Below are 22,736 nucleotides of genomic sequence, written 5' to 3' on the forward strand. Positions count from 1 at the left end.
GTGGATTGTGATAAGAGTTGTATGAGCCCCTAATAAAATGTAAAAAAAGAAAGGAAAAAATGATTAGGGCAAAGAATGTACAGATGTGCTTTATACAATTGATGTATGTATATGTATGGATTGTGAATAAAAGTGGTATGAACCCCTAATAAAATCTTTAAAAGAAAAGAAAATAAAGGATAAAAAGATAAATAAATAAAATGAAAGAAAAAAAAAAAGGATATTGGATCCAATTGTCTGAGGAGATCAAAATAAGAAAAGGAGATGAGTTCAGTTTCCTGAAAAACTACTAGCTCAAATCCTGTTGGGTCTTAAAGTTTAGAGCGTCCAGCAAACCCTACATATATGACTGTCTCGTTATGTAAAAAGCTCCTGACAAAAAGCATCCTGAAAAGTCCAAAATATCCTGCAAAATATGTATGACACATACTCAATTTGTGTTGACAGAGGAAACGTCTTAGCCATTAACAGTAGTAAGCCATGATCAAAACCAAGCCAGACCACATATGAAGTTTTTCACCCATACATAATGGAAGCCTACAGTAAAACTCAGGATCTCGTCTCAGATTTGCTCCTTTAATAGTTCTGTGTGTATCCAATGTAAGCCACACAATGTGAAGGAACACACTTTGACTTTGTTGGACACTTCTAATCTCCCCCAGAGTAGTTACATAAATAGATCATCTATCTTGAGCTGTTAGAGACAAAAGAGGCGCATGGTGGGGCGGGAGGGAGGGAACCAGACAAAAATTGCGCTCAGGGCAAGCAGACAGGCAGGCAACAGGCAAATGGATTCAGATTGTCCAGTCAGGGTGAAAATGTGTCACTGCAAACAGTAACTCCAGCCAGAAAGTAGAGAGGCCGTGGGGATCCACGGGCGGACACTTAGTACAGTTCAATTACTTGCCATTAACTTGGCCATCTCTCTTTACTCATCACTGTGTACTAAAAATAGGGCACAAGAATGCTCTCATCGCATCCCAGCTACCAGAAACAACAACAAACACGTTAACAGGACATATTTAGAAACATTTTTCAGAACCTGTACTGGGAAAAGAGGGAAAGCATTATATATGTTTCTCATGTCAAAACCGAGAGAGAGAGAGAGAGAGAGAGAGAGGCACGTGTGTGTTTAATAACACCTTGTTTTTATATAGCACCTATCTGGTGAAGCAGCTCAAATATTTTTGCAAATATTTTAAAAATCTAATTATAGTCATTCTAACAATATCCTTGTGAAATAGGTAGGATGAAAATAAAATTACTTCTGTTTAGCTAATGAAGAAATGTACACATATTTCATCACATTGCAAATTAGATTCTCCACAGGCACACACCAGCCCTCTCAGTAGACCAGAGCCTAAACAAAATCACTCTGAACTGAAACAAAGTAAACTATAAAAGTTTCTATGTTGAAGAGCTAAACGTTTCTCTGTTTAAAAGCCAAAGTTACAATAAAAATGCCTTTAACTTTACAAGAAAGACACATCATGTAATCCATGTAATCTGAAGATACTTTTTAAAGAAATAAATCAAGAAACTATTTTATGATTATCATTAAAGCCACTTGGAATATAAGAATTCTAGATAAAAGTGAAAATTCTATCTCTCACACTTAGCAACATGAACTGACAGCTTTATGCTGTCTTCAAAGGAATTTAGTTTAAAGTGTAAGGTCAGAGTACATAAAAAGACACACTGGCTCGGGAAACCAACAGGTCTACAACAAAGGAGAAGACGACCAATACTTGCAGATCTTAGGTACTTGAAATAGGATGTTATTTTGACTCAAAAAAAGGAATAATTTGTCTTACTGACTGCTAGAAAGATCATCTGTACGTGTTTTATTTGTGCGTTGTTTTATGAGGTACCTTTAAAAGCCAGGGTGTTATTACAGTGGTAAAGGCATACCTCCTAAATGTCCCTAATACACCTGACTCTTTTCAGAGGCAACTCTTGATAGAGTAAGTCTTTCTTTCCTTCAGTACCACTTAGATAAGGCACAGCCAAAACAGTACAGGATGACTAAACCTGAACTTGTACAGAAGTTTCCAAACAGATGAGAGCGTTGCAAATACTCTCCTATCTGAAAGACAAGAGAGACTTGCAGAAAGTCCTTGAATCCCCAACACTGAGAATATCACGTGAAAATATGAGCTCCTTCTTAAGACTTAGCCCCTCAATACAGAATGTCTCCTAAGAAGTCTCTCCGGTCCCCCATCTCTGCGCTCCTTCCAGAGAGAAAGTGGTCCCTTACTTTCTGCTGGAAAGCAACGAGCTTGAATGAAATGACCTGGTGTCTGGAATTTCTGGGGTGAAAGGTGGTGGAACTGACGAAACAAGATTGCCCTCGAATTAAGAAATACACAAGCTGGATAAGTGGCAGGTGGCTTTATGCCACACTGTTTTTGTAAATGTTGTAATTTTAAATGAAAATTACAACAGAGAAGTGAGAAGAAATCTCATTTTAGAAAGCAATGGCTTTGCAACATGACCAGGGATCAGCAAACTGCGGCTCCAGCGCTTTGAGCGGCTCTCCAGGACGGACGGACGTGCGTGGCTCTGAAGTAAAACTGAAAATGTTTAATGGATTATTCAGATAATGGTGATTTCATTTGTTTGTTAAAATTTATTTTTAGCACATGTGTGTATATATTTCATATGTATATGTATATATAGATATGGCTCTCGGATAAATTTTAAGATGTCCTGAGGGACAGGGTTGGCTCTTCCATCTCAAAAGTTTGTCAACCCCTGAAATAGGCCATCCCTGTAAACTGCTAGCTTCACACTGGAGTGATCTGTGGAACATGCATTGCCCCACCTCCCCTTTCCACCTCCAGGGGTTCGGGCTATGCATAAGGTTTTCATGGTGAGACTGCTTCATAGAGCCAAGGCTGGTGAGACTTCATCTCCAACACTTTGGACCAGATCCCTGCGAAGGATCACATTTGGTCAAGTGGAGGGGCAGCGAAAAAGCGGAAGGCCCTCAATGAGATGAACTGACACCGGGGCATGGGAACCACTGTGAGGATGGCGCAGGACTAGACAGGGGTTCATTCCACTGTGTGGACCGTCACTATGGGTCTGAATGGACTCAATGGCATATAACAACAGGGTTTGAGAAGGGGCTTTGCTGGCATAGTGAGTTAGTGGGCAGGAGTCGGGCTGCTAACGGTTGAAAGACACAGCTTTCTGCTCCCATGAAGATTTAGTCATGAAAACCTGCAGGGCTGTGTCCGACAGGGCTGCTCAGAGTCCAGGGTGACTGGAAGACATTGCATGAGGCTTGGGTTCTGAAGGTTTGGTAAGGGTGTGCTGGCAGTACTGGTGCTTACACAAGGTTGCCGGTACAGACCCACCAGTTGCTCCAACGGGGACTTGAGGCTATCTGCTCTGGGAAAGATTTACAGCCTTAGAAACCCTATTTGGAAGTGCTATAATTTGTAATGGATCCATTGGCAGTGGGATTTTTGTGAAAAGATCAGTGGGAAACTGTATCCCACTTTCAGTACATGCTGCCATCTGAAGGGGGCTGTGTATTTGTAAAAATCTCATGAAATGGACCTCATGTCACCAACCACAGAACCAGAGACACCCCCCACCCTCAAGACACATGTGTCCTCTTAATTGTATCAAAACCCACATTATCTCAAAAGAAAATTAAGACATGGCCTCAACAACAAAGTCAAAGTGAAAAATAATTTGGTCTTGAAAGGGCTAACCAAGAATGTAAAATGAATACAACAATTAAAAAAAATCCTTTGTAGTTATAAAATAATGATGATTCTACAATGTGTCTATTACTGGGGTGGGTGGGAAGAGTTCAATTAAGATGTCCTCTCCTTTATATGTCATTACAATTAAACCTGAGTTGAAAGAATGGTCACTTTTTTCCTCCAATCAAATCGGAGGCATTTTTTTCAAAGACAATTGCAAGAAATTATGGGATACCCTAAGGAATCTTCCTACGAAAATATCCAAGCTTTAAAGTTTAGCAAGTGTTAACTAGCCCTGATATACATAGCTAGAAGCTAACCTTCAATTTTTAAAAAATCATTTTATTTGGGGCTCATATAACTCTTATCACAATCCATATATCCATCCATTGTGTCAACCACATTTTTACATTTGTTGCCCTCATCGTTCTGCTAACCTTCAATTTAATTTCATGTCAATTTTTTTCATTACCTTAATCTTGATAAATATTCTCAAAAAACATGTGATCTAAGTTAGGAAATTTTCATTTCACCCTTGTGGATCCTACTAACAACTGCAGCACAAAAGAGATCAAATCCTGAGAGTGTCTTACACAACAGAATCAGTACTCAATGAATACCATTCAACATCACATTTAACTTCTATACATGATGTGAGACATGTGACAACTAAGAAAGATTAACATCTGGCCTGTGAAATGGCCTTATCAATGGAAACTTTCCGTAAAGGAAATATATCTTAAATATGTACATCACATGGAAAGTCAAAGTTCTCACTGAATCACATTATGTTCAGACGTTACCCATAATCTAATAAAGAATCAAACTGGTTTTAAGGAACAGAGAAAAACATAAGATCACCTGGAATGGAGAACAAAATAACACGCAGGGATGGCATTAGCCACCAACATATGTTACATGTGAGTTCTTGCCCACCCTGCCTCCCCTTAATCGAGTAACGTTACTTAAGCAGGGGCACCTGCTTCAATGGCAAACAAGCACATTGTTGAAGTAGTCACTCTGAACACATTCCTAACCCATTTGGCTGAGCTGTGGTCTCTAAAATAGTAGCATCTGAGAGGAAAAACAGAGAAATTCATCAAAACTCAAAGTCAGGCTGGTTGCTGACAGCCTCCTGTGTCTACGTGATATTTCAAAAGATTTGGAAATAACACTGAGAATAGTAATTATTACAAAGAGTTTAAGATATACTTTGATTGTGTCATCAATACAGTAACCTGTGTAGCCCTGATTGGAGCTCTCTGCAAGATACACATAAATGACACTTTTTGGTAACATATTTATAGGATTCTAATCTGTTCGTTATGTGAAGGCAAACCCATTCTCCAAATCTATATTGAGAACCTGAAAGATTCCACGTGCCCACCTCAGCAGGGTGGGCTTCCAAGACTGTGAAGGCCAGATGACTCACAGCTCAGCCATGCTTCCAAAGCTTCCAAGCAAGGATGATTAATGACAAAAAGGACAAGGCTTGGGGAAATTGCACAATGGCCTGTTTACAGAAAAGATCAGTTGTTAACGGAGAAAAGAGGGAAAAAAAAAAAGCTTAAAGATTCCATCAACAGAACACTAAACAAAAAGTGCCAAGCATCATCTAGTTCTTTCTTAAATGACTCACATTAGGCTTTAATCTAGTCATCAGCCACACACAAAAAAAGAGAGTAGGACCAAAATTAAGTATTTTGAAATTCCTGATTTCTACATCTTTCCAAAGACGGTTAACACGTCCCATGGTATGAAAAAATGATCTTTGAATCAAGAAAAAGAAAAAGAGTAGGAGCTTGATATTCTAGGAGCTAAATACAGGGCTGAAAATCATCTAGGCATCTTACTGCCTTTCATCACAGCTCATTCCCACCCTCACAGTGGTGAGAGAGGAAGGGGCAGGGAGGAACAGGGTGAGGCTTTTTTAGTGAAGGGTACAGTCAGGAAGGGAGGAACAAGGGAAAGGTGAAATGAATCTTGTTAGTCCTTCCTGTTTCCAGCTAAGCTGTGAAGGCAGCAAAGATGACGAAAAGAATGAGTTTATTTTCTCGCTATTGTCTGTGAATACAATCAACCTTTATTAGAACCCAATGTCTGTAGAGATCCTACAAATGCTAACAACGTGGATAGGAGACTCTCATTGTCCTTGTGCTGACCCAACTACTCACAAAACATCTCACACACCTTCCTAAGTGCCACAGCATCCGAAAATAGGCTGCTATTGCAGCTGGTACAAGGGAACTGCAGGAAGTTTGTGGGAAAACAAAATGAAAAGATAATGACATTTTATCCACAAGCTTTGTGAAGCCACTTATTGTTGTCAAAATATTTTTTGCCCTTCCTTTACACCTTAAGGAGTCTTGATGACAGCTAAGTGCTCAGTTGAGAACCAAAAGGCTGGCAGTTCAAACCACCACCACTCACACACATACCACCACCAGCTTGGCAGGAGAAAGAGCTGGCCATAACTGCTCCAGTAAAGATTAGAGTCTGGAATAAAAACAGATTAGAGCCTGGTAAACCCTATGGGCAGTGGTTCTATTCTCCCCCATGGGGTCACAAGGAGGTGAAAATAAACTCGGCAGCACCTGACAGCTGAGGCTCAGACGCGGTACCAAAGCAGCAGGAAGGGAGGTCCTGCCATGGCTGTTGCTCACTCTTTCACCCCGGATCCCCAAATGATGGCAACAGGGAGCCTCAGAGGCACAGGTGAGCTACAAAGGGCGCTACTGCGAGAAGTGAACGGTTGTTGTACACTACTGAGATGTGGGGATTCTTGCCGCAGAATGAACACAGCTGACTAATTCTGATTCTCCTGACTGAGTTCAGCTACATCAAGCACTACTCACCAGTGGGCAGTAGGCAGAGGCAGCCAATCTCCCCCTTTGCTATACCTACTCCACAGAGAGAACAGTATGAGGACAGTCGGGTGCCCAGACATGCATGTCCTAGCCGTCGGTCTATCTGCTTTCCTTTCTCTCCACAGATCCCGGGGCAGGCCCCTGGTCTGCATGGCCTTTCACTCAACCACGGAGGAAGTTCTCTTCGGATAAAAAAAGACAAAACAAACCTCAAAACATGCTGCCAACAAAAATACTCCAGAGGACAAGGACATAAGACATGCCCAGAGAAGTTAAATCCTTTTGCTTCCCTTAGAAATTATTTTGTTAATGGAAAATATGCGCTTTAGAATCAATAAAATGCAAAAGAATGTCGTTTATGTTGGGTGTCGTCCTACCAATTCCAACTCATAGCAAGCCTACATGACAGAGCAGAACTGCCTCCTAGAGTTTTCTACTCTTTTCTTTTTAAGGGAGGAAACCACAGAACCAACTGGTGAGTTCAAACTGTCAACCTCTTGGTTAGCAGGTGAGTACATATTAATCATTGTGCCACTAGCGCTACCAGACGAGCACTCCACATCTGCTGCCATCTAGTTGTTCTGACTCCTAGTGGCTGTGCAAGGACAGAGGAAATCTGTCCCACAGGGTTGCTGAGATTAAATCTTCACAGCAGTAGATTGCCTCCCCAAGAAACCGGCTAATGAGTTGAACCACCAACCTTTCAATTAGCAGCCCAATGCTTTATCCACTGAACTACCCAACTCAAACTTGCTGCCATCGAGTTGATTCCAATTCATATCAACCCTACAGGGCAGGGAAGAACTGAGTCTGTATGTTTCTGAGACTGTAACTGTTTTCGGAAGTAGAAAGTTCCATCTTTCTCCCTAGGATAGCTACTGGTTTTAAACTGCTGGTGCACTATGTCACCAGGGCACCGAGGCACACACATGTGCCTTGTGGGGCTGTGTGTGCGCGCCTGTGCCCCATGACGCTGTGAACATTCTACAAGAACACGACACCTGCCATACACAACAGGCTGCTATACTATGAAGGCAGACAAAACTTACATGTAAAAACAGAAAGAAAAAAAAACAGAAAAATTAAAAATAAGAGGAAAGTAAGGCTCTATCACAAAATGTGAAAAGTTGCTAATTACTAGTAAAGTAGTATTCAAAGCAAAAACTACAAATGTGATCAATTTTATTTTCATAAAATATATAATCCACAGTGAAATTGTAGTAAAATTTCAAACTATCAATAATATAATACAAAACTATCAAATGAAAAATCTGACAGCAACCTACTGGAGCTGCTGGTTAAAATGTAGAAAGCAATAGCCTAAAGAGCGGCTTGTGATTACAGAGTAGCCCCAAATGCAAAACACGGCAATTCTCCTAGGACAGCTGTCGCAGAATCGTGAAGATGTAGCGAGCAATCCGTCATCTATCTGGTGTCCACCACAGCACCAGGACAGGGAGGAGCTCTGAGGAAACAGATCATAGCCTCGTGTGCACAGCGTCATGGGGCACAGGAGAATACAGACACCAGGCACGCACACACACCCACAGGGAACGTGTGTGCATATGTGTGGACATGATATTTACACAACAGAGTTATACAGATGCATTTGGTGTGGGGTTCAGGAAGCACTCTTTAAAAAGAGTAAATATGAGATGACATAATTTCATGATCTTCCTAATTATAGCATTAAAACAATTGATGGTATGCAAGTTAGCGCATGAAATGTGATTGGACAGGAAAATTAGTATGTCATACTCAAGTGAATTCTTTCAGGTAAAAAAGGGCAGAAACCATGCCACTGATATAAGCACTGATGTGCTTATGAATTTGGCTGCTAATCACAAGGTCAGCAGTTCGAAACCACCAGTCACTCTTTAGGATAAAACAAAGCTTTTTACTTCAGTACAAGAGTTACAGTCTAGGAAGCCCCTAGGAGCAGTCCCACCCTGCCTTATAGAGCTGTGAGGAGCTTGAATGGACAGTGGCAGAGAATGAGTCAAATTACATGGTTTTCTTCCTCTTTTAGTCCTAGAGTAAATCCTTATTTTCTACATCAATTGTCCTCAAGCTTCTGTTAATCACAAAGTACCTACCGTGAGTACCAAAAACCAGGCATTGGCTGGCTAAGTACTAGAGATTCCGAAATGAATAAAACAGAATTCCTGTCCTCCGGGAAAATACAGTCTAGAATGGAGTCATGGTTAAGAAAGAAATAAAAATGACAACAATATCAATACCAAGGGTTCAAGTTGAAAGAAAATGTTTTGAAAATTATTTTGGCAACTTATGTGCAAGTACACTTGATAAATTATTGTATGTATTGTTATAAGAGCCTCCAATAAAATGATTTATAAATTTAAAAATTTTTTAAAGTATCTTATAACAACAACAAAAAAAATGCTCTAAAGAGAAAGTAAGGTAGGGTGAGGAGGTAGACAATGACTGGAGGTGAGAGTGGGAATTTCTTTATGTAAGAAGTCAAAGAAGAGTCTGTAAGGACAAGACATTAAAACTCAATGCCATCAAGTGTATTTCAAGTCATAGTACTGTAATGAGAGAACTGCTCCCTGGGAGTTCTTGGGCTGTAAATCTTTACAAAAGCAGACAGCCTCATCTTCCTCTTCTGGAAGCAGCTGGTGGGCAACTGCCAACCTATTAATGTGTGGCCTAGGGTTTAATCTGATGTACCACCAAGTGTTCCTAGGTAAGGCAGAACCTAAATGACACAAAAGAAAGTCCTGGGAGCTGCACAATGTTCAACCAATACAAAGGACTCAAGAAGGAAAAAAGAACTGTGTAAGGGATAGAAGGAGTTCATTTGAGGACGCAAAGTAAGCAAGGCGAGAAGGAAAGGAGGGGCACTGGAGGAGCATCCGAGGCCAGGATACATGGGTCTTATATAAACTGAGGCATGGATTTCCAGTGTAATGGGAAGCCTCTGAAGGGTTGTACGTTATGGGATGCCAAGATCTGGTTTACACAGTAGAAACCTGCATGGTGGCGGGCAAAGCGGAGTCAAGAAAACCAGTTAGGATACTGAGGCTATCACCCATGAGAGAGGCAGGCTTGACGCAGATGAAATGCTCTCAGGGGGAAATGATGGAGTGGTAAGATGCAGAAAGCCTACAGGACTTAACAATGGAGTAGATGCAGACGTACAAGAACAGAGAGCAGAATCAAGGATGACTATGAAGTTTTTCGATCTGTGCACTCAGGTGGATGATGCACCACAGACGATGAGAAAGGTTTGGGGTGTGCAAATTAGGGCGGCGATTTAATCAAGAACTCAGCTTTGGTCATGATACTTTGGAATGGGCTACTATTCCAAAGCCTGCTGTCATTGAGTTGATTCCAACTCATAGCAACCCTATAGAACCGAGGAGAACTACCTCGGAAACTTGGGTTTTCCAGGCTATAATTTTTACAGAAGGTACCCTGGTAGGCTGCTAACCACAAGGGTGGTGGTTCAAATCCCCCAGTCATCAGCAAGAGAAAGATGAAGCTGTCAGCTCCCATAACAATGTACAGTCTCAGAAACCCTAGGAGCAGAATTCTACTCTGTCCTATCCGGTCACTGCATAGGAATCGACTTGATGGCAGTGTTTTTGATTTTTAAGTCTTTACAAGACAGATAGGCACACCTTTCTCCCTTGGAGGGCTGGTTTGTTCAAACTGTCGACTTTTTCATTAGTAGTCAGGAGTTTAGCCAAGTGGTCACCAGGGCTCCTTTAGCCTATGAATTAACCCCTTACTCACTGCCTTAGAATTGATTCTACCTCATAGAGATGTTATATAGTTAGCCTATTAGTAGGTGCCCCAAATAGTTTCCCTAGTAGACAGCTGACCACCTTAGTCTGAAGTTATTAGAAGAAGGCATGGCAGACAAAACAAATCCCTCGCGGTTCAACTAACTTCCTCAACTCTACTCCTATGACAAATCCTATAAGGGTCTCAAAATTCCCAGTGCTCCTTAACACATGAAAACTCCTAATTGTGATCTAAATTTGCCTACTTGTTTGCATGTGACCTAAATAATGAAATAAATTTTATACATCATATGTGCACATACCAACACAAACTTCTTTGCTCAAAATAAATTATAGGTGGTTTAAAGATGCTAACGAAAAAGTAAAACAACTAAAGTATGCTTTGGAGAAGGTACAGGTTAATCTTTTTTTTTTTTTTTTTTTCCACAAGAGAAAAGCTTGTAGTTAGTTCAGGGATCGTTTGCTGGCCCTTAGGAGCGTTTTCCAGTCCAGTCTGTTGGGGCACCACGCCCTGGCCCCAAAGTCCACTTTCAGCATTCCCTGGGGACCTTGCCACTCCATTCCCTTGCTGTTCCGCTGCACTCCCCCAGTGATTTGCCTCGGTGTGGTGGGATCAGGTCAGGTGCAATTCCCACACTGTGTCTCCGGTGCAGTCCCCTGTATCGCCCTTAGTCACTGATTGGCATCATTTCTCATAGTGGGGCCAGCCATGTTGTTCTCTCTTTGGACTGGCTGCTCTACTCAGGAACATCATCATCACGGCCTGGTGGGCCAGGCTGTGCTCCACTCTCTCCTCCTGCCCCTTCATCTGCTCCCGTGTGCTCTGATCAGATATGTTCATCTCCTGGAGCTGCAGAGTCAATGTCGTCCTTTGGAACAAATTCTTTTCGGGGGGGTACAGGTTAATCTTTATACCATCTTGTACACCAAGAGAACTTTCTTGTTTGATACCTTTGACAGAAGTCCTTTTTTAAAATGGAAGATGGTGGACATGGAAGACCAAAAATTATTTCTTAAAAAAAATGCAAAAAGTTCTATAACAGAAAAATAATTTGAAATAAAATTTTAAAATACTAGAGATCTCTTTTTCTAAATGTTGAAAAGCAAGGGTGTTACTTTGAGAACTAAAGTGCACCTAACCCAACCCCTGGTATTTTCAATATCCTCATATGTGCATATGGAAGTTGGACAATGAATAAGGAAGACCTAAAAACCCAACCATTTGAACTATGGTGCTGGCGAAGAATATTGAAAGTGCCACGAACAGCCAAAAGGACACACTGCCTTGTCTTAGACTGCGGTTCTCAGCCTTCCTCATGCCACCACCCTTTAATACAGTTCCTCATGTTGTGGTGACCCTCCACCAGAAAATTGTCATTGCTACTTCATAACTGGAATTTTGCTACTGTTATCAATCAGGCGACCCCTGTGAAAGGGTCATTCATCCCCCCAAAGGGGCCGCGACCCACAGGTTGAGAACCACTGGTCTAGGAGGATCTCAATACAGAGCACTGGGTCCAAAGAAAGCTCTGCTTCCATCTGGTCACCTTGGTGGTGGTTAGGAGCCCTCTAGCCACAGCTCCGTCTCTGGATGCCTCACTGTAAGTCAGCAGGATGACAAAGCTTACCAATCCACTTATTAGAGTTCCACATATCTTATTTGCATGGTCCCACCCCTGCAGGGATTCCACACACTTTATCTGAATGGCCCCACCCCAACAATTGTACACATCTTACTTGCATTTAGCAGCAGCTATCCAATCACTTGGTGGACCACAGCACCTGATTTGCACAATCCTACCAAATCATCTGCTGAGAGTTAGAAAACCATGCTAGAAAGGGCCTTTAAAAGTGCACCATAGCGTTCAAGTGACTTTGCTTCATATTAAAATCTGGGACCCGCCACAATCAATATACTCTGAATCTTTGGAATCCAGAAACTCTTCTCAAGCTGCCAAGTAACTCTTCCAAAGGATCGTTTTCAAGTTTCCAGTAGTACAAATGCTTTAATCTTAGCATACAAAAACAACTATTTCAAAGAAAAAAGGGCCCCAAATGAAAGAAAACCATACCTGTAGCGATTCCTTAGAGGTGTGCTGATGAAGCCTAGAGACATCACTGCAAGCCTTCTGGGAAGGGCAGTCTGACCGAAGTAAAAACACCTGGCTTCCTCCAGGTGCACACGTACACAAACTCAGTTAATTACACATGCCAAAGACAGATCAGCACAAGCAGGTATGTAAGCAGACTCCTGAGTAATGACAATTTTCAAGTCCTATCTGGACATAAATATATCAGTTGTGCTAAACACTTCAGAAACATCCTCATCCCAAAGATCCCATTTGGGACAAGCTGTGGTGGCAATGAAACCATGGTAGTAGGCATGAAATAAAATGTAGTCAGAGCCCAACACCAATAACAAATTTTCTGCCACATCCAATAGATAAATAAGCCAGGTCCTGAGACAGAGGAGGAAAGGTGACTAAGATAACATCCTGGCCCTCCAGAAGCGTGTCATCTTCTTAAGAGATGCTGCTTTCCTTGGTGTTAGTTTAGGAGCTACGGTGGTTCAGTGGTTAAAGCACTCAGATATCAACCCAAGAGGTGGTTTGAACCTAGCAACCACATTGCAAGAGAAAGATGCCAAAACACCACACTCACTTGCCATCGGGTTGATTCTGAGACTCACAGCGACCCCATAGGACAGAGTAGAACTGCCACTTTGGGTTTCCAGGATGAAATTCTTTACAGAAGCAGAATGACTTGGTTTTCTTTTCTCCCTCAGAGTGGCTTCAAAGATTAGGTAAAATCAAGTAGCATAGAGCCAAGAAAAGAAATTCATATATGATCCAATTATAGTGTGGGGTTTGAAAAAGAATGTTTTATTGTGATCCCACTTTTGAATGAGAAAAATTACCAACAAAAAAAATGTCACTTGGGGGGAAAAAATTGATCAATTCCCTCCCGGAGGGATTTTAAAATCTGCTTTAAAGGGGGAATGCTGACTCTAACAAAGAGCCCTGGCAACATGGTGGATTGAGTTGGTGAAATAGAGTGAGATTATGACAGCTCTTGCAGCCATAATAAATCCTTATGTATTATAGATTCTAGCCTCTCTGCCTATGGCTATCAGTCCATTTTGGAGGGCGTTCTCTGATGAGACAGGATTAAGAAGGGCTACAACCTGAGTCTCCACTTGACTGCTGTTGGTGGAGGTGCCACGGAGTCAGTTCTAACCATAGCACTGCTGTGCACAAAAGAACGAGACTCGGCAGCAGGCATGTTCAGCAGTCACCCCAGGCAACACATCTTTGGATCTCCCGACTGCTGCTCCCATGAGCACTGATGGTGGATCCAAGCAGGACGATAGCCTGTAACAACTTCAGTCTTTTCACTCTGTCAGTTTGTCCTACTGTGGTAACTCGTGTTGCTATGATGCTAGAAGCTATGTCACTGGTATTTCAAATGCCAACAGGGTCACCTAAAAAACAAGTTTCAGCAGAGCTTCCAGGCCCAGAAAAGACTGAGAAGGACGCGACTGCTCATTTCAGAGGAAGTGTCCACTAGAAACCTTGTGCGTTTTCCACCTGATCCGAAGGTGTAAACCGAGTCACCACCCTTTTTCTCCTTGGGGATATGGACTGCCGACAGACAAAAACCACACCTCCATCAAAGACACTCATTCCCGTGTGTCAGAGCCTTCTCAGAAGCAGAAAGAGAAATCTCGGGCTCCTCAAGGAAGAAGAGCCACTGGTGATGGTGGAGCATGTTCTGGATCCGTGTCTGAAGTGGCTATGGCACAGAGACCATGGCTCACAGCAAAGACGGCAGGCCAAGAACAGAGGCTGAGACAAGGAGGGCATGAGATGGAGCAGCACAGTCCTGAGTCTATGAGACTGTGAGGTAGGGCTGCAGACTGTTTTCCTGGCCCATGACGGCAGAGGCCAAGGGCCTGGCTTTGAGGCTGAGGACCACCAAGAGACTTGGTTGTTGGCTCAGGAGAGGTATTGTTGTGGACCAAACACTAGAGCTCCTCATTATTCACTGATCCTGACTTGTTAATGTCCCTAATAAACTCTCATAATTGTGAGTAACGTCTGTGAGTTCTGGGTGGCCACTGCGATGAATTATCATGGGCAGTAGAAAAGTGAGGAACGGTCGGTATCAAACTGGAGTAAAGGATGGAGGGTGGGGCATGGCTGGCCTCTACCTCGTTGCAATAGACCTTGGGCAAGTGAGGGGTTAGATTCCTTTCTCCCTTACGCAGCCAAAGAGGTCCTACTCTGCCTGGAAAACCTATAGGAGCAGTTGCAGTCTATGCTATATGGTCTCTATGAGTTTGAATCAACTCAGTGGCAGTGAATTTGGTTTGATTTTGATTTTAAGGGGTGGGTCTGACAGGAATCTGAGAAATTGAGACCTGCATTTTTAAATAAGATTACAAAGAAGGGGCGTGGGAGTGTCCACCACCAAAGAACCGAGGAGGCAAATAATGGGAGTGCCTGTGAACATGCTCACCTTCACCCAGTGCCCTGAGGCTCCTCTGCTCCCCTCCACTCAGTCACAGGGACTGTTCCAAGACGCACACCTGATGGAATGACTTCACAGCCTTTAACCCTTCAATGGACCTTAGCACGTCGCAGGGTTTCACCTTACAGCACACACAGGAAGTGATAACATTTATGAGACAGACACACACTGCGAAATCAAACGAAAACCTCCTTTACTCCTATTTGGGAATGGGTTTTCTTTACTATGGTAATGAAACCGTTTTAAAGTAGGATATGCTTTAATTCCATCTCAAGGAAGGCCCTGGTGGCGTACTGGTTACCCGTTGGACTGCAATCTGTATGGTTGGCAGTTCCAAGCCACCAGCAACTGTGGGAAAAAACTGGGCTTTCTACTCCCACCAACAAAGAAATACCGTCTCAGAAACTGTTAGATCTCTCAGGGGAGAGATGTACCTCGGTCCTTGGCTCCGCGCGAGAAGGAATTCACGCCGAAGCCTGGTTTGTGATCCAAGTGAGTTTTATGAGAGTTAGAAGAAGTTTCAGGTTTACACAGACACCCACAGGGCTCCTCTCGAACATGCAGCCTGCCTGGAAACTGCTCGCAGCGTCACGCGGGCCTCCCGGCTCCTGCCTTTTCAATTATTCTGCAGGAGGCGTGGTGGACGACCCTGGTCGGTCCCATTGGCTGAACTGAATTCACCTGGCCTAGGTGGGCCAATCCAGGTGCAGCACCCACTCACGCGTACCTAGCGGGAAACCAGAACCTCTGAGTATGTGCAGTGTGCCACTCCTTTTTTACCCGTAGCTCGGGCGTCTGGGCATGCGTAATGGACGCCCCAGCCTTTCGCTAGACTGCCTAACAAAACCTACAGGGGGTGCTGCGAGTTAGCACTGACTCAATGGCAGTGACTATTTTTGGTGGAGTACGATAGTATGTCTGAAATCAATCTCTTGAGACTAGAGCAGCATAAGCAGGGGGTTGGGAGAAGCCTGAAGATCACCTGAAGATCATCACGGACCAAGAGGCAGAAGCTAAATAAAGACGAGACCCTACATCGCCAGAGTCAAGCCGGTAACCTGAGTTCAGATTCCTGGCTTCTCATACTAGGAGAAAAATTAATTTGTTTCTTCAAGTCACCTGTTTTTTGTATTTCTGTTATAGCAACACTAGATAACCGAGACATAAACAAACAAAAGCAAATGGCTGAGGCTGCTCCATGGACTGACTATAGAGACCCATTCTCAACCCATCCGGGAAGTGGGGAGCCCAGGGCAGCACCCTGGTTGGGAAGGTGAGCAGCTCTCTAGCTGCCCTCAGCTCATGTGTCCACTGTCCCGCCCACTGTCTCTTTCCTCTCGCACACTGAAGACCAGGAGTCTTCCTGCTTTCCTGTGTGCCACTCCCATTGTCCTGTCTTATCAGCTTAGGGAAAGAGCCACCCAAGCTAAGCTCTCTCCTACTCGGCAGCTCCCGCTTCAGCTGCCCACCCTCCCACCATCATCCTACTCATTACATATAAGTGATAACTCTCTTAGTCTCATCATCACACCATATATCAAATTCAACTATGCTCCTATCAGATATCCAGTCATATGGCTGCCTAACTTTAGAGACTATGGGCTTCTTCAGGGCAGGGAGGCTAAAAAACACTGAGTCCATTCTGACTCAAAGCAACCCTGCTGAGCAGGCTAGAACTGCCCCTGTGGGTTTTGAAGGAGCAGCTGGTGGTTCGCGAACTGCTACCCTTGCGATTAGCAGTTCAAAATGCAAAACCACTACCTCAGGGCTCCAGCACCAATCATTTGCATTGCCTAACGTGTAGTACGTGGTTTTTAGCACGGTCGGTGCCGGGGTGCGCGCGCACATGCACATCTGGAAAATAAATCAATATTCAGATAGTCACACTTCATTTCAACTATTTAATGGTACAAAAGAGACCTTAGTCTCAAATGTCATTTAAGGAGAACATTTATTAAATGGTAAAAGAGACAAAAATACAGACACATCATCCTGATGAGGGAAGTTAGTCCAAGGTCAAAATGGTGTGTAAGAATTCACAGCTGGGATGCTAATTAAGTACGAGGAGAAACTGTTCAGAGCCAACCGTCACAGATCCATGATTAGTGGCAGATCCTGACACCAGTTACAGGTGGGACTACAGAAGCAGGAACAGGCAGGAGATTGGAGTCCTTTCATTATTTTTGTATTAAATGCTTTCGTTGGGGCTCTTACATTTCTTCCCACAATCCATACATTCACCCTTTGGGGACACTTACATTATGCTAGCTAGAAGGGCTCACAAGATGGATCAAGGGCCTTCAGACCAAAGTAGTCAGGGAGAGACTGAAAGAGCAGGACTCATGACTATTCCACCCTTGGTGCTGTTTTTAGGCAAGCCTCCAAAACACACTGCCCTCCCTCCGCTGGCTGGAGAAGGTGGGGGTAATCTACTTTCCAAATGCACTCTGCCTGTGATCAAGATTATCTACATCCTTGGTAAATGAGTACAAGGAATTCAAGAGTGGCTTCATCTACCTGGGAACTCTACCAAAGGATTTGGGGGCTGTCACTGCCATCCAACATCCTCTGCAAGCGGGGCTGCCCAGAATTGAAGCTCTAAAGCATAACAAAGCACTCGACTCCTGTTATCAGCTAGGATGGGTCTCAGATATACACAAAGGTCAACTAGATATGATCCAGGCCTTCAAAAAGAATTTAAGTGGAGAAGAGAAATGAGTAAACTGGCAATTACCCAACAGTAAAGGAAAAAGACAAGACAGTATTTAGAGCAGGCACAAAGGAAAAGAAGTCTCTGGGAGTTCAGGAAGACTTATCTGAGCAGGTGGTCACTGAACTGCAGAATGAGCAGGAAAGGACCGACTGAAAGGAAAGAGCAAATAATGGGAGACTGGGGGGCAGGGGTTGGGGTAGATAGAGGCAGAACGAGTCTGAAGTCTACAGGACTACAAATCTTGACACTGAGGATGGGATTAGAGTGTGGTGTGGCCTACTGGCAAAATCACTATAAACCAGCTTGTAAAGATGACACTACCTTAGAAGCAACGGGAATCTACTGAAGGGCTTCCGTCAGCACGTGACTGAGAACAGATCTACATTTTAGGAATATCACTCAAGGACTGATAACTGCAATGGAGGTGGCGCAATGCCACCAGTGGCTCCTCCGGAGAAAGATGAAGCCATCTGTTCCTGAACGACTTACAGCCTCAGAAACCCAGTGTGAAAGGTTACTGTCAGTCAGAATCAGCTGGTGGACAGTGGTTTGCTTTGGTATTATCAAAATATGGTCCAGGGAACCCCAGGGCCACTTTAGAGAGTCCCCCTAATAACAAAATTTTCATAGCATATTAAGACGGCATCTTCCTTTTCCATTCTCATTTAATATTGAGTGCACAAGATCCAATGTGTGAAAGTGTCTGCTCTGAAGACTAAAGAATCGTACCTAGTATATGAGAATCCAACGGACTTCCAATAAGTGAAATATTAAAGTGATCGGTTAAATTGTAAAGCAATGCCCTTCTTCTCATTAAATGCTTTGCTTTCAGAGTTATAGCTGTCTTCATAAAATTATTCATTAACTTATAATGCATTTATTATTGTTGTTAAAGGAATTAATGTTTTTCCATTTAATTTTAATGTGGTTAAAAATCAATAAACAGAGCCTACATATGTATTTAGCAAACAAAAGCTCTTTGGGCTCCTAAGCAAAATGATTAAGCATGTAAGGAGGTCCAGAGTGCTGTCCTGGTGGTCATGCCTGTGGGAGGAGGGCAACCCTGAGGGGAGCGAGATTGGCCATGATCAGCAGTGGTGCTGAAGGAGAACGAATAAACGATGAGATGCCTGTTTCTCACCTTTGCAGCTGAGCACATGGTGGTGACTCTCGGAGTAAATTAAAACTAAACTCATTGCCATCGATTCAATTCTGACTCGTGGCGACCCTGAGGGGCAGGGTAGAACTGTCCCTGTGGCTTTCCGAGACTTAACTCTTTTTTTTTTTTAATATGGAACGCTTCACGAATTTGTGTCATCCTTGCGCAGGGGCCATGCTAATCTTCTCTGTATTGCTCCAATTTTAGTATATGTGCTGCCGAAGCGAGCACGACTTAACTCTTTACAAGAGTGGAAAGCCTCGTTTCCCCCCCTGGAGTGACTGGCAATTTTGAACTGCTAACCTCCCAGTTAGCAGCCCAATGCGTAGCCGCTATGCCACTGGGGCAGTTAGAGTCCAACATAAACCCACAAGCATGTAAAAACTTATTAAAAATACTGGTAGATATGCACAGACCTCATTCATGAAGATATAATAATAGGAGGTTCCTAAACAGGAACATAATAGAGAAATCTTGATTGAGGGGGGGAGGGGCAGAAAAATGTATAAGAGACCTGCAAATTCTTAGGAGAATCCAGACTTATTGGACCTATTAAGTTTGGCGGGGGCCCTAAGACCATGGCCTTCTCTGGGTTGCTGTGCTGCTCCTCAAATCTTAAATAAGAACAGCCCTCCTGAAGTCACTTTTAAACTGAGCAACAGCTTAGACCAAAGAGCAGATTGCCACCCCTGAATACTACATTCCTTAAAAATCAGAAGTGGAAATCTAGGAACCAAAGGGTCAATGGCTGTTTTAAAACAGATGAGAAGGTGAGGGACACTGAGATCAAGTAAACTAAGTGGACTAACTCAAGCAGAAAATAACCATGTTGACACAATTGAAGACTATGCCACTGTGAAACTAAGGAATGGAAGTTTTGCTGTGCACATTTTTGCCAAAGAAACAGATCATAATAGTTAAAAATAATTTCTGCTCTTCCTGCTTCTGAGATAGGTAAACAAATGAGGACGTTTGCACAATAGCTGTGGACACAGCTGGGTCCCACTCAGTGGCCGCCACAGCAGAAAAAGAGCCTCCCTTCCCCTCTTGAAAAGCGCTGGTGGCAGAAGGGTTATGCGTTCTGGGCTGCAAACTGCAAGGTCAGCAAGTCAAAACCACCAGCTGCCCTGCAGGAGGAAGATGAGGCTTTCTACTCCCATAAACAGTTACAGTCCAGGGAGGGAGGGGAAAATGAGGAGCTGATGCCAGGGGTTTAGGTGAAGAGCAAATGTTTTGAGAATGATGAGGGCAATGAATGTACAAATGTGCTTTATACAACTGAGGTATGTATTGATTGTGATAAGGGTTGTATGAACCACTAATAAAATGATTTTTAAAAATAGAGTTACAGTCTCTGGAATCCACAGAGCAATTCTGTCTTGTCCTTTAGCTGAGTCTGATTAGACACGATGTCAATGAGGGTGGTGCTTAGTTTTCCCCCTCGTAACTTCTCAAGGTTCCTTTCATTTCTAGGATTCCACACAGCATTTGTGTTCTCTTTCGGAAGGATTTAGCTGCAAACATTCTTTAACTCCAAGTTTTCAAAGAAGCTGGAAGCAGGGAACACCTACTGACCTTTCACACACTTCCGCAGGAACTCCTCTGCTGCCTGTGCCAAACGCAGGCCTGGCCTGCAGGCTCTGCGCTTCCACAGCGCCACGGGGAAGGACTGGGCCTGCAACAGCCCTGCTGTCCTTCCAGGGGCTCAGGATCAAGTACCGATATGGCCACAGAACCAAGAAACGGCCTAGAGGTAAAAGGCTTTAACTGAAAGTGCAGCTGGGGAGCAATAGCCTCTTTCAGCCCCGCTGGAAGCTCCCTTTCATGTGAACTGCCTGAAGCATTCCCAAACCCTTTTCCTGCTTTTCACTTCACACCAATCTGGATGCCAGGCTTGGAGAAGGAAGATGGCAGCAGCACTAATAATAAAACTCCCTGTCACTGAGTCCATTCCGAATCATAGCCACCTACAGGTCCTGTTAGTTTCCGGAGTGTAACTACGGAACTGAAAAACCTCCTCTTCCTCCGTGGAGCAGCTCTAGTAGTTTCAGACTGCTGCCCCTGTGGTTAACTGCTGACCCCACGATTAGCAGCCCAACATGTGACCACCAGGCCACCAGGGCCTCCAGCACTAAGAATAAAGCGAGAAACAAGGAGGGAGGCGGGAAGAGCACCCTTCAGCCCAGGCTCCTCCATCTCCAGCCACACCCCTCAGCTTAGTACCCAGAGCAATGGGCCCACCCACGCCCCAACAATGGCCAGCCTGGAGGAGCGCTCCACCAAGAGTAACTGACTCTTTTTAGACAGGTTGACAACTGTCATTTTAATTATTTTAACCCCAAAACCCTACTTAACCACCAATACTGGTACTGATATGGGGTGCTTTGGATGCCAAAAATGGGTTAGCTCTGAGCTAACTGAAAAGTTGGTAAGTTGATTCTACCCAGAGGTACCTCAGAGAAAAGGTCTGGCAATCTACCTCAGAAAGAATCCTAGCCATTGGAAACCCCATGTAACAAACTACCATGAGTCAGAATGGCCTAGATGGTGACTATTTTTTTTCCTTTTTCCTTTTGTCTTTGACTTAACTGCACCAACTAGTCCTAGGTTGATTGTTTTTAAGGGTTATCTTTTTAACATCCTCTTTCTCTCTAACCCCTGGCTAGCACTAAAAACCCTTAGAAAACTACAAATGGAGAAGTATTTGATGGATGGCAGAAGGTTCGGAGAACACTGTAAAAATGTGTATTGTTCCAAAAAGCTGAGAGAGACCCTTTCATGAGCCATGAACTAAGTCATTATCTAGGAAAGTCCACTTCAACTAGAAATCTGGCCCTGAACCTGCTGGGCTTGAGATCCAGAGCGCACAGAGGATGAGTGTGATCACCACATTTATACCTAATTCTGACTGTTTCAAGAGGCACTGTGCTAAGTAAGGTCATTACATTACATTCAATCCTCACAACTCAAAGCACCCCATTTTACAAATAAGGAAAAGAGCTATGGTTATATAAGTCAATAGCTGCCACCAGAGTCCGTGCTCTGAAATCACGGTGCCTGAAATAATAATAATCTTGCCCAAATACCAGAAGAGATTTTTTTTTCTTTTTTTACATTTTATTAGGGACTCATACAACTCTTAACACCATCCATACATACACATACATCAATTGTATAAAGCACATCCATACATTCCCTGCCCCAATCATTCTCAAGGCATTTGCTCTCCACTTAAGCCCCTTGCATCAGGTCCTCTTTTTTTTTTTCCCTCCCTCCCCTTTCCCCTCTCCCTCATGTGCCCTTGGTAATTTATACATCGTTATTTTGTCATATCTTGCCCTATCCGGAGTCTCCCCCCCTTCTCTGCTGTCCCTCTCCCAGGGAAGAGGTCACATGTGGATCCTTGTAATCAGTTCCCCCCTTCCAACCCACTCACCCTCCACTCTCCCAGCATCGTCCCTCACACCCTTGGTCCTGAAGGTATCATCCACCCTGGATTCCCTGTACCTCCAGCCCTCATATGTACCAGTGTACAGCCTCTGTCCTATCCAGGCCTGCAAGGTAGAATTCGGATCATGGTAGTTGGGGGAAGGAAGCATCCAGGATCTGGGGGAAAGCTGTGTTCTTCATCAGTACTACCTCGCACCCTAATTAACTCATCTCCTCTCCTAAACCCCTCTATGAGGGGATCTCCATTGGCTGACACTTGGGCCTTGGGTCTCCACTCTGCACTTCCCCCTTCATTTAATATGGTATAAATATACATATATACATATACATCTATACATATACACATAATACACATACATACACACACTTATATCTTTTTTTTTTCATGATGCCTTATACCTGGTCCCTTGGCACCTCGTGATCGCACTGGCTGGTGTGCTTCTTCCATGTGGGCTTATTTGCTTCTGAGCTAGATGGCCGCTTGTTCACCTTCAAGCCTTTAAGACCCCAGACACTATCTCTTTTGAT

General features: G+C 43.6%; 1 protein-coding gene and 1 non-coding gene across 4 annotated transcripts in view; both read right to left on the reverse strand.

The window, feature by feature from the left end:
* ITSN1 (intersectin 1) overlaps positions 1-22,736 on the reverse strand; it is a 172,071-nt gene that overhangs the window by 115,670 nt on the left and 33,665 nt on the right. The gene's annotated exons all lie outside the window — the stretch shown is intronic.
* On the reverse strand, positions 18,885-18,989 carry LOC142441958 (U6 spliceosomal RNA). The gene has a single exon (XR_012783234.1). It is a non-coding gene; the product is annotated as a U6 spliceosomal RNA (small nuclear RNA).

The sequence above is a fragment of the Tenrec ecaudatus genome, chromosome 2 (assembly GCF_050624435.1).
Source record: "Tenrec ecaudatus isolate mTenEca1 chromosome 2, mTenEca1.hap1, whole genome shotgun sequence".
Lineage (NCBI taxonomy): Eukaryota > Metazoa > Chordata > Mammalia > Afrosoricida > Tenrecidae > Tenrec > Tenrec ecaudatus.